Source organism: Thermobia domestica, chromosome 3 (assembly GCF_964235325.1).
Source record: "Thermobia domestica chromosome 3, izTheDome1.hap1.1, whole genome shotgun sequence".
In the NCBI taxonomy this organism is placed as follows: Eukaryota; Metazoa; Arthropoda; class Insecta; order Zygentoma; family Lepismatidae; genus Thermobia; species Thermobia domestica.
In genome coordinates, this window is record NC_137456.1 from 66,239,549 (window position 1) to 66,251,891 (window position 12,343).

Below are 12,343 nucleotides of genomic sequence, written 5' to 3' on the forward strand. Positions count from 1 at the left end.
AAACAACTCTACTAACTAACTAACTCTATGGCCTATGGAACCCGGAGGTTCAATGCCGCGTTCACAAAAGCTCTACACTGACTTCTATCCTTAGCTAACTGCATCCAGTTTCTACTTTGTATTCTTATCTCAGCGAGATCCATCTTAATATTGTCCTCCCATCTGCGCCTAGGTCTTCCTAATGGTCGTTTTCCGATTGGTCTTCCAGTCAAGATTTTGAAAGCGTTTCTACTTTCTTCCATTCTAGCTACATGACCTGCCCACTTAAGCCTTCTAGACTTGACGACCCTAACAATGTTGGGTAAACCGTATAAATTATGTAGTTCCTCGTTATGAAGTTTCCGCCATTCCCCATTCCCGTTCCTCTTGGGTCCGAATATTCGTCTAAGGATCTTGTTCTCAAATACTTTCAGTCTATGTTCTTCCCTCAGAGTAAGCGACCATGTTTCGCAACCATACAGAACAACAGGCATGATTATCGTTTTGTATATTTTAAGCTTCAAATTTCTCGACAGAATTCGCGACGACAAGAGACTTTGAACCGAATAGTAACACGAATTCTACACCCTTTGAAAATGTTCAGTAGACTTATTTTTTATTGTTCTTTACAGTGTGTATAAAAAATAAAAGTATGCTTATCAGAACAAAATTAAAAATAATATTTAAAAATAATTTTTGGTATTAGATTCTAACTATATTTATCTCTTCCGCCTATCTTCGCGATCCCCTAGGGGCCGCGACTCCCAGGTTGAGAAACCCTGCTCTAGGCATACATGAGTTATGTTGGAACATACATACATACACTTTTATGTGTATAAATGCAGATAAGAGAGAGTTGAGAGAGAGCGATTAAGGAATTGCCGCTCTCAATCTCTTCACTTTACTTTTGCGATTCGCGAATTTCTTGCGTGACAGTTTGGGGTTAGCTAGTTTTTTGTCTTGAACCACGATCCGATTTTCGATATGCTCTACCTAAATGCTGTAATGCGAATATTGAGAAGTTATCTGCGATGAAAGTAGCTGCAAATAAATATATTACATAACTTATTTATTGCTATTACACGATTTTTTAAATTTGTATTCAATATTCACACATAACACACCGACGTTCTGTCAATACCTCAGATGTTATATTTTAAAGATAAGAATTACTTATGTCATGAAATGATATGAATATATATATTCAACTGATATATACAACTGATGATATGAATATATATATTCAACTGATATATACAACTGATGAATTGTAATGTAACTATTTTATATAATTTTCATGCATTGAGGAAAGTAGAATATCATAAAAGAATTTCACCTGAACGGGCATCGAACTCACGATTTAAGCGCTCGGTGGTGTACCACTGAGCTAATATGACCGCTTTTCGGAAGCTGCTTCTGAAATATAACTGAGCTCATACGTAAATGCTCTTTTCCGTATGGAAATCACAATGACGAAACGAGAGTGGGAATACATAGTCTCGAAATATTGTATCATTAAGTATTTCAATGTTACTTTTTTCTACACTTAATACCATTTCAACATGTCTTATTATATTTAACAGAAGGAAAAACATATCTGTACATCGTTTCCCGATTACTAAGGTTGGCTTTGGAGGTTCGAACCAGCAGCTTTAGTTTACTGTTTTCCGAAGATACCCGAAGTTGGACTTTGAAAGTGTTTGTCTCAAAACAGCTATCATCATATCGCTCAATCTGTTTGGTATATGGTATATGTTTTTATACGTGTAAAGTCAGTATAACAATTCATTCTTTAAACAGCTTTTCGTATGTATTAATATTCCTTTATAAAAACTGTTTTTAATATTATTATTACGGCGCACCATTTTCAGATTTCTTTCGCGAGTCGTTGACCAAATCGTTCCCCACCAGCGTTGCCAGACTCACAGCTCGGAATTATTCCAAAACTTGATCGAACTTATGCTAGATTCGGTCAAATTATGCTAGATCCTCATAATTACTAATTCAGGAGTTTAAAAAAACGAAGTTGAGATACGATAACGTAACTTAAAATACACAGAGAGCAAGAATGCATGGATAGAACTCAATACTTCACGCACCAAAATTTTAACTCAACTAAATTAATGCAGTCGTTGCCAGATTCAATGGCGTATATGTCGTATAAATGAATGCAAAGTTTTTGTTTACATATTTTGAAAGAAAATTACTTCGCAGCATAAGCGGAGTTGGGAATCGTCTGCTGGGGGGGGGGGGCGGCAGATTTTTGGTCGGTCTCGGATCTGTCATTTCAGGAATAAATATGATCATGAAGTCAGAAATAAAGATGGTGAAGTTGTCAAAAAGTTGGGGGGAGAATGGCCCCCATAGCTCCGCCCATGCGTCGGAGTTAAAGGATTAGAAAACTCTGGGTGGAGCCACAAAAAAGCCCAAAGACGTTTTGAGCTTACTTCGAAAAACAAGACTGCCTGTATGGTTTACCGACTGTATGAATCAATGGAAGAGGATACATTTCTGCCGTTCCTTTTCTTCCCACGACCAACTTCTTTCTCATCTCCAGGTTTTACGGCTTTTTGATAAACTTGCTGAAATTGTGCTAGATTTGGGCAGGATGCTAAAAGCAAGATGCTAGATGCTAGAGACATGCAAATTATGCTAGATCTAGCATCATTATGCTAGATCTGGCAACGCTGTTCCCCACAATAGGCGTGTCGTGCAAGTAACCAATCACACGTCAGGTACTAGCTTTTACCTATTGCTTCCTTCTCACAGCTCAGAACATTGGTAACTATGGATAGACGTACAGCAGTAATTACTTTATGGGAGTTGGAAGGTTATTCTGCAACTGCAGCTAGCAGGCGAGTAGGTGTCTACAGGAAGGCGATGGGTTCGGAAATATGGTGCTACAGGTCAGACTGATAATTTACGATCTCCTGGTCGTCCACATGTGTCAACCGAAGCCGAAGATGCGAGATTAGTAAACGAAGCCCGGTTAGACCCACTAAGGACGTCTAGACAGCTAAGGGAAGTTTCTCTCTTTCCTGGTAGTAAGCATACAGCTCTGCGAAGGCTTCGTCATGCTGGGTTACGTGGCCGTGTTGCTGCCGTGAAGGAAAAACTCTCAGGCGACCACAAAATTTACCGTCTCGCGTTTGCACAGGCGAATGTGGGTCTCAATTGGGAAAACGTAGTTTTCTCAGATGAATCCATATTCACAACATCAAAGGAGGGACGCCGTTTTGTGTATCGTCCGAGAGGCACCCGATATGACCATGGATATGTGGCTGCTTGCAATCGCAGTGGCCATGTATCTATTTTATGTTGGGGTTGGATTTCCAGTCGCGGAGCAGGACAGCTTCATAGAATTGAAGGACATCTGGACAATGCTCAGTACTTAGACATTATCAGTAATATCATGGTGCTATCTGTACGAGTATTTCAGCCTGATGGTGTAATTCAGTTCCAGCAATACCAGTCGCCAATACATACTTCCCGTGTGATTCAGGAATGGTTCGCAGGGCACCCTGAGATTGATTTAATCGACTGGCCGCTCGTGGAGCAGACCTCAATCTCATGGAAAATATGTGGGCAGAAGTGAAGCGTACTCTAAGGGAAAGTTGGCCTGAGGCAGATCCACCAAGAACTCAGGATGACCTGTGGAATCTTGTTTCCGAAGCATGGCTGGAGGTAGGGGAAGGAGATAGATTTGTCACCCATGTAATAGATTCCATGCCCAGAAGAATGGAGCGTGTAATAAATTCAGAAGGGTCTTGGACACAATATTAATGTCCCCGCCTTAACTCCCGAAAACAGCCCTTTTCAGGGCTACCTAAACGCTTCTGAAAATATTTCTAGAAGTAAACCACTCCTTGTATCTGATTTCTGTGCAATCCTACCAACAAAAGAATGATAATTAGCTGTAGGATTTGAACTCAAGACCTCTTTATTGGCAAGTCCGTACTCTACCAGTGAGCTAACATGAACACGCAAACCCAACCTGAAGAAACACGATTTTCAATTTCTGGTATTCGATGACAATGATGCTCATATACTTGGCAAATGTTGTATTCAACTTGGGATATTCCGCAACACACACACACACACACACACATAAACAAAGCGAAAGAGAGAGAGAGATGAATATACAAAAGCATATTCAACGTATTCGAATGAGACTCTAAGTAACGACATTCCGTTCTAAAGAGAATTTGTGTTTCTTCCCGTGACGTTAAGGGGATCGGGAAAAGTTATGTGTCTTGAAGCAGGATACGACTTTGGATACTCTGTTTATACACTTTCTATATCCGTAGGAATATATTGTATTTCACGAATGTAAATGACATGCTGTAATGAGAATATTGAGAAGTTACATCTGTATGACAAATAGATGCAAATAAATACACTACATAACTTGTTTATTGATATTAAATGATTTTCCTAACTTGTATTTACATCCTCATATATAATACCGACCTACTGTGAAAATTATCTCAGATGTTATATTTTAAACATAATAATTACTATGTTCTGCAATGATTATGTTATATATACACAACTTATGTATTCTAATGTAATTATTTTATATCATTTTTCATGCATTGCGGAAAATATAATTTTAAAAAAAGGATTAGCCTAGACGGGATTCGAACCCTCAACCTTATGATTTGAAATCCGACAGCTTACCAATGAGCTAACACAAGCTTCTAGCGATGTATAACGGATCTCAAGATAATTATGACATTCATATCCATTACAAACGCCGTTTCTGTTCTACTTTGACTTTTATTTTAGTACTCAGGCGATAATTATGTTCTATTTCTTAACTTTGAGCATTCTTTTACATATGGAAAGATTCTTTAACGTATTTAAATGTTCCATTACGTATGGAGAGCTAAATGACAAACAAGCATGTGCTGACATTGAAAAAAAAAGGTTTCGAAATATTGTATCATTAAGTATTTCAATCAATGTTGCTTTTTTAAACACTTGGTAACAAGTCTTATTATATTTAAAAGAAGAAAAACACATCTGCAAACTTTTTCCCGATTGCAAAGGCTGGCTTGGAGGTTCGAACCTGGCTTACTTTTTCCCGAAGATACCCGAAGCTGGACTTAGAAAATTTTTGCCTCAAAACACCAATAAAGAATGCGCTCAACCTTTTTGAGACAAGGTGTACACCTTGTCTCAAAAAGGTTGAGCGCATTCTTTATTGGTGTTTTGAGGCAAAAATTTTCTAAGTCCAGCTTCGGGTATCTTCGGGAAAAAGTAAGCCAGGTTCGAACCTCCAAGCCAGCCTTTGCAATCGGGAAAAAGTTTGCAGATGTGTTTTTCTTCTTTTAAATATAATAAGATTTGTTACCAAGTGTTTAAAAAAGTAACATTGATGGAAATACTTAATGATACAATATTTCGAAACCTTGCACATGCTTGTTTGTCATTTAGCTCTCTATACGTAATGGAGCATTTAAATACGTTAAAGAATCTTTCCATATGTAAAAGAATGCTCAAAGTTAAGAAATAGAACATAATTATCGCCTGAGTACTAAAATAAAAGTCAAAGTAGAACAGAAACGGCGTTTGTAATGGATATGAATGTCATAATTATCTTGAGATCCGTTATACATCGCTAGAAGCTTAGTTCTAGAAGTCCTTGTGTTAGCTCATTGGTAAGCTGTCGGATTTCAAATCATAAGGTTATGAGTTCGAATCCCATCTGTGTCAATACATTTTTTTAAATTATATTTTCCGCAATGCATGAAAAATTATATAAAATAATTACATTAAAATACATAAGTTGTTTATATATAACATAATAATTGCAGAACATAGTAATTATTATGTTTAAAATATAACAACTGAAATAATTTTCACAGTAGGTCGTTATTTTATATGAGAATGTTAAATACAAGTTAGGAAAATCGTTTAATAGCAATAAATAAGTTATGTAGTGTATTTATTTGCAGCTATTTGTCATACAGATTTAACTTCTCAATATTCTCATTACAGTATGTTATTTATATTCGTGAAATACAGTATATTCCTACGGATATAGAAAGTGTATAAACAGAGTATCCAAAGTCGTATCCTGCTTCAAGACACATAGCTTTTCCCGATCCCCTTAACGTCACGGGAAGAAACACAAATTCTCTTTAGAACGGAATGTCGTTACTTAGAGTCTCATTCGAATACGTTGAATATGCTTTTGTATATTCATCTCTCTCTCTCTTTCGCTTTGTTTATGTGTGTGTGTGTGTTGCAGAATATCCCAAGTTGAATACAACATTTGCAAAGTATATGAGCATCATTGTCATCGAATACCAGAAATTGAAAGTCGTGTTTCTTCAGGTTAGGTTTGCGTGTTCATGTTAGCTCACTCGTATAGTACGGACTTGCCACTGAAGAGGTCTTGAGTTCAAAGCCTACAGCTAATTATCATTCTTTTGTTAGTAGGATTGCACAGAAATCGGATACAAGGAGTGGTTTACTTCTAGAAATATTTTCAGAAGCGTTTAGGTAGCCCTGAAAAGGGCTGTTTTCGGGAGTTAAGGCGGGGTCATTAATATTGTGTCCAAGACCCTTCTGAATTTATTACACGCTCCATTCTTCTGGGCATGGAATCTATTACATGGGTGACAAATCTATCTCCTTCCCCTACCTCCAGCCATGCTTCGGAAACAAGATGCCACAGGTCATCCTGAGTTCTTGGTGGATCTGCCTCAGGCCAACTTTCCCTTAGAGTACGCTTCACTTCTGCTCGCATATTTTCCATGAGATTGAGGTCTGCTCCATGAGGCGGCCAGTCGATTAAATCAATCTCAGGGGTCCCTGCGAACCATTCCTGAACCACACGGGAATTATGTATTGGCGACTGGTATTGCTGGAACTGAATTACACCATCAGGCTGAAATACTCGTACAGATGGCACCATGATATTACTGATAATGTCTAAGTACTGAGCATTGTCCAGATGTCCTTCAATTCTATGAAGCTGTCCTGCTCCGCGACTGGAAATCCAACCCCAACATAAAATAGATACATGGCCACTGCGATTGCAATCAGCCACATATCCATGGTCATATCGGGTGCCTCTCGGACGATACACAAAACGGCGTCCCTCCTTTGATGTTGTGAATATGGATTCATCTGAGAAAACTACGTTTTCCCAATTGAGACCCACATTCGCCTGTGCAAACGCGAGACGGTAAATTTTGTGGTCGTCTGAGAGTTTTTCCTTCACGGCAGCAACACGGCCACGTAACCCAGCATGACGAAGCCTTCGCAGAGCTGTATGCTTACTACCAGGAAAGAGAGAAGCTTCCCTTATCTGTCTAGACGTCCTTAGTGGGTCTAACCGGGCTTCGGTTGACACATGCGGACGACCAGGAGATCGTAAATTACCAGTCTGACCTGTAGCGCCATATTTCCGAATCCATTGCCTTCCTGTAGAGGCCGGGACACCTACTCGCCTGCTAGCTGCAGTTGCAGAATAACCTTCCAACTCCCATAAAGTAATTACTGCTGTACGTCTATCCATAGTTACCAATGTTCTGAGCTGTGAGAAGAAAGCAATAGGTAAAAGCTAGTACCTGACGTGTAGTACTTGCACGACAAGCCTATTGTGGGGAACAGCGTTGCCAGATCTAGCATAATGATGCTAGATCTAGCATAATTTGCATGTCTCTAGCACCTAGCATCTTGCTTTTAGCATCCTGCCCAAATCTAGCACAATTTCAGCAAGTTATCAAAAAGCCGTAAAACCTGGAGAAGTTGGTCGTGGGAAGAAAAAGAACGGCAGAAATGTATCCTCTTCCATTGATTCATACACTCGGTAAACCATACAGGCAGTCTAAGTAAGTTCGGAACGGCTTTGGGCTTTTTTTTTTTGTGGCTCCACCCAGGGTTTTCTAATCCTTTAACTCCGAGGCATGGGCGGAGCTATGGGGGCCATTCTCCCCCCAACTTTTTGACAACTTCACCATCTTTACTTCTGACTTCATGATCATATTTATTCCTGAAATGACAGCTCCGAGACCGACCAAAAATCTGCCCCCTCCCCCAGCAGACGATTCCCAACTCCGCTTATGCTGCGAAGTAATTTTCTTTCAAAATATATAAACAAAAACTTTGCATTCATTTATACGATATATACGCCATTGAGTTTGGCAACGACTGCAGTAATTTAGTTGAGTTAAAATTTTGGTGCGTGAAGTATTGAGTTCTATCCATGCATTCTTGCTGTCTGTGTATTTTAAGTTACGTTATCGTATCTCAACTTTGTTTTTTTTTTCTCCTGAATTAGTAATTATGAGGATCTAGCATAATTTGACCGAATCTAGCATAAGTTCGATCAGGTTTTGGAATAATTCCGAGCTGTGAGTCTGGCAACGCTGGTGGCGAACGACTTGGTCAACGACTCGCGAAAGAAATCTGAAAATGGTGCGCCGTAATAATAATAATAAAAACAGTTTTTATAAAGGAATATTAATACATACGAAAAGCTGTTTAAAGAATGAATTGTTATACTGACTTTACACGTATAAAAACATATACCATATACCAAACAGATTGAGCGATATGATTATAGCTGTTTTGAGACGAACACTTTCGAAGTCCAACTTCGGGTGTCTTCGGAAAACAGTAAACTAAAGCTGCTGGTTCGAACCTCCACAGCCAACCTTAGTAATCGGGAAAAGATGTACAGATATGTTTTTCCTTCTGTTAAATATAATAAGACATGTTGAAATGGTATTAAGTGTAGAAAAAAGTAACATTGATTGAAATACTTAATGATACAATATTTCGAGACTGTGTATTCACACTCTCGTTTCGTCATTGTGATTTCCATACGGAAAAGAGCATTTACGTATGAGCTCAGTTATATTTCAGAAGCAGCTTCCGAAAAGCGGTCATGTTAGCTCAGTGGTACACCACCGAGCGTTTAAATCGTGAGTTCGATACCCGTTCAGGTGAGATTCCTTTATGATATTCTACTTTCCTCAATGCATGAAAATTATGTAAAATAGTTACATTACAATTCATCAGTTGTATATATATTTTCATATCATCAGTTGTATATATCAGTTGAATATATATATTCATATCATTTCACGACATAAGTAGGCCTAATTCTAATCTTTAAAATATAACATCTGAGGTATTCACAGAACGTCGGTGTGTTATGTGTGAATATTGAATACAAATTTTAAAAAATCGTGTAATAGCAATAAATAAGTTATGTAATATATTTATTTGCAGCTACTTTCATCGCAGATAACTTCTCAATATTCGCATTACAGCATTTAGGTAGAGCATATCGAAAATCGGATCGTGGTTCAAGACAAAAAACTAGCTAGCCCCAAACTGTCACGTAAGAAATTCACGAATCGCAAAAGTAAAGTGAAGAGATTGAGAGCGGTAATTCCTTAATCGCTCTCTCTCAACTCTCTCTTATCTGCATTTATACATATAAAAGTGTATGTATGTATGTTCCATCATAACTCATGTATGCCTAGAGCAGGGTTTCTCAACCTGGGAGTCGCGGCCCCTAGGGGATCGCGAAGATAGGCGGAAGAGATAAATATAGTTAGAATCTAGAATCTATATAGTTAGAATCTATACCAGAAATTATTTTTAAATATTATTTTTAATTTTGTTCTGATAGGCATACTTTTATTTTTTATACACACTGTAAAGAACAATAAAAAATAAGTCTACTGAACATTTTCAAAGGGTGTAGAATTCGTGTTACTATTCGGTTCAAAGTCTCTTGTCGTCGCGAATTCTGTCGAGAAATTTGAAGCTTAAAATATACAAAACGATAATCATGCCTGTTGTTCTGTATGGTTGCGAAACATGGTCGCTTACTCTGAGGGAAGAACATAGACTGAAAGTATTTGAGAACAAGATCTTTAGACGAATATTCGGACCCAAGAGGAACGGGAATGGGGAATGGCGGAAACTTCATAACGAGGAACTACATAATTTATACGGTTACCCAACATTGTTAGGGTCGTCAAGTCTAGGAGGCTTAGGTAGGCAGGTCAGGTAGCTAGAATGGAAGAAAGTAGAAACGCTTTGAAAGTCTTGACTGGAAGACAAAACGGAAGACGACCATTAGGAAGACCTAGGGGCAGATGGGAGGACAATATTAAGATGGATCTCGCTGAGATAAGAATACAAAGTAGAAACTGGATCCAATTGGGTAAGGATAGAAGTCAGTGTAGAGCTTTTGTGAACGCGGCATTGAACCTCCGGGTTCCATAGGCCATAGAGTTAGTTAGTTAGTAGAGTTGTTTAAAAATGAATTTAAATCAAAGAGGTATGATATAAAACTAATGAGAACTGTATATAGAAATACTAGAAAAATACACATGAAACAAAACCTGCACATTGAAATACAATTAAAATTAAAACCTAATGAGATACCTAAGCATGGTGTAATTTCACTAGTGCGGCAATGCCCGGTTCAATCTTCATGACGAATATTATCAAGCCGTTTTCAACTGATAAGCGATTTCTTATCTTTGTTTTAATGTTTACCATAAAAAAAACACTTTCGCACAAGTACGATATAGCAAATGGAATTATTACTTTTAAAGCAGCAATCACCAGACCAGGATATTCTTCTCTCCTCATCAGGCAGAACTTGTCCAAGTCTTCGTTACAGAAAACCAGTTGCAAAGACTTGTCGCGTGATCATTCTATTATTTGGTCAAGAAGTTGTGGGCTTAGATCGGATACGTTAATGGCCTCTTCAATGAAGGAGTTTAACATCCATCTTGAACCAGCACCTTCGTCGTTGGGAATATAGATATTACAGTTACTGTATCCACTGTCAGTGCCGGGCGCCGAAAAGAGGGGCCACACATTTCGGAGGAAGTGTGTTACTCAAGTTAGGAAAGTGCATGTGCACATGTGTAAAATAGAAGGAAAAACGTAATAAAATGTGCTCAAAATTAAGGAAAGGTAGGGTTTATTTTGAAAATGTTATTGAGCTTCGTGCCAACCATGGTGGCGCTTCGTAGCTAGTCTGTCGACGTCACTCATATATACGGTGACATCGTACTATACTCTCGCCCCGGGCAATGATTTTCCATGGCACTGTTCAGTATAAACAAAAAAATGGATTCTATTATTATAGAAATAGGTATGTTAAAAATCCCACACAAGCTTATTATAAAACAAATTATAAAAGGGTCGCTGGCAAGAGCGTGTGATAAAAGGGGATCGTGATAGGAATTAGATTGAGAACCACTGGCCTAGAGTAATTTTAACCACATTTCTTATAGTTTCAAAAAGAGTGCTGTCGGGTTACCTATGGTGAATGGGAGGGGGATATATATAAAAGATTGCTAGAAAATGATCGATATTAGATTCATAGTTTTCGGGGTCGCTTAGATAAATAGTGAGACTTTCAATTTCGCTTAACTCCGATTAAGCTCTCATTAGTAGGGATGGGCACGAACGACTTTTCTTTGAAACTCGACTCGACTCGAAACAGACATCTTTGAGGTCTACTCTTGGACTCGGCGCGAAAAATATCTTCCAACTCGACTCGAATTAGAGTCAAGTCGAACCAAAACGAGCCAAATCCTGTGTGTAGTCCTACCTAGACAATACATAGACAATAATTATTCTATCATCAATTATACTACTGTTACTACAAATAATAATAATAATAATAATAATAATAATAATAATAATAATAATAATAATAATAATAATTATTATTATTATTATTATTATTATTATTATTATTATTATTATTATTATTATTATTATTATTATTATTATTATGACTACACCGTGTACAAACATGAACGATAGATGGTTAGTAAAGAAATACTAAAAGCTAGTTGACTGCCGACGTCGGTAGTCATGAAGTCTACAAGGCAAGGACATCGTTCATTACCCTAAGCTGTAAGCGTCGGTGGACTACAGATTGTCAACTATTAACCTCTCGCCAGAAATTGGTGGTCCCGCAGCGACGATCCGTGATGGCCCAAATTCCATATTGAAAACTTTACTACCAGCGGCAGAGACGCGATGAAACGCCAACGAACCACAAAATTACTCTCCCAAAATATGTTAAAATGCCTATATGTGTGATTTGTTTATAGTTAGGTGAAACAAAACAAATACCCCGGGGTGGACGCGAACTATCAATATTACGATTACTAGGCACGTGTTCTTCTGACTTCCCCACGGAAACGATCATAAAAAGCTTGGTTGTTGAAGGATAAATCATTGACGTCTTAATTTAGCCAATCAGACAAACCCCTACATCTCGAGTTCTAGGAGGTCATACCGTGAACCGTTTCAGATTTATTGCTTTCTGGTGGAGTACTATCCATGCGCAAAATTTGAG

The 12,343-nt window shown here is 38.1% G+C and overlaps 1 protein-coding gene across 2 annotated transcripts in view; it reads right to left on the reverse strand.

Moving 5' to 3' along the window:
• Positions 1-12,343, reverse strand: part of LOC145680463 (uncharacterized) — a 298,641-nt gene that overhangs the window by 153,285 nt on the left and 133,013 nt on the right. The window lies entirely within an intron of this gene.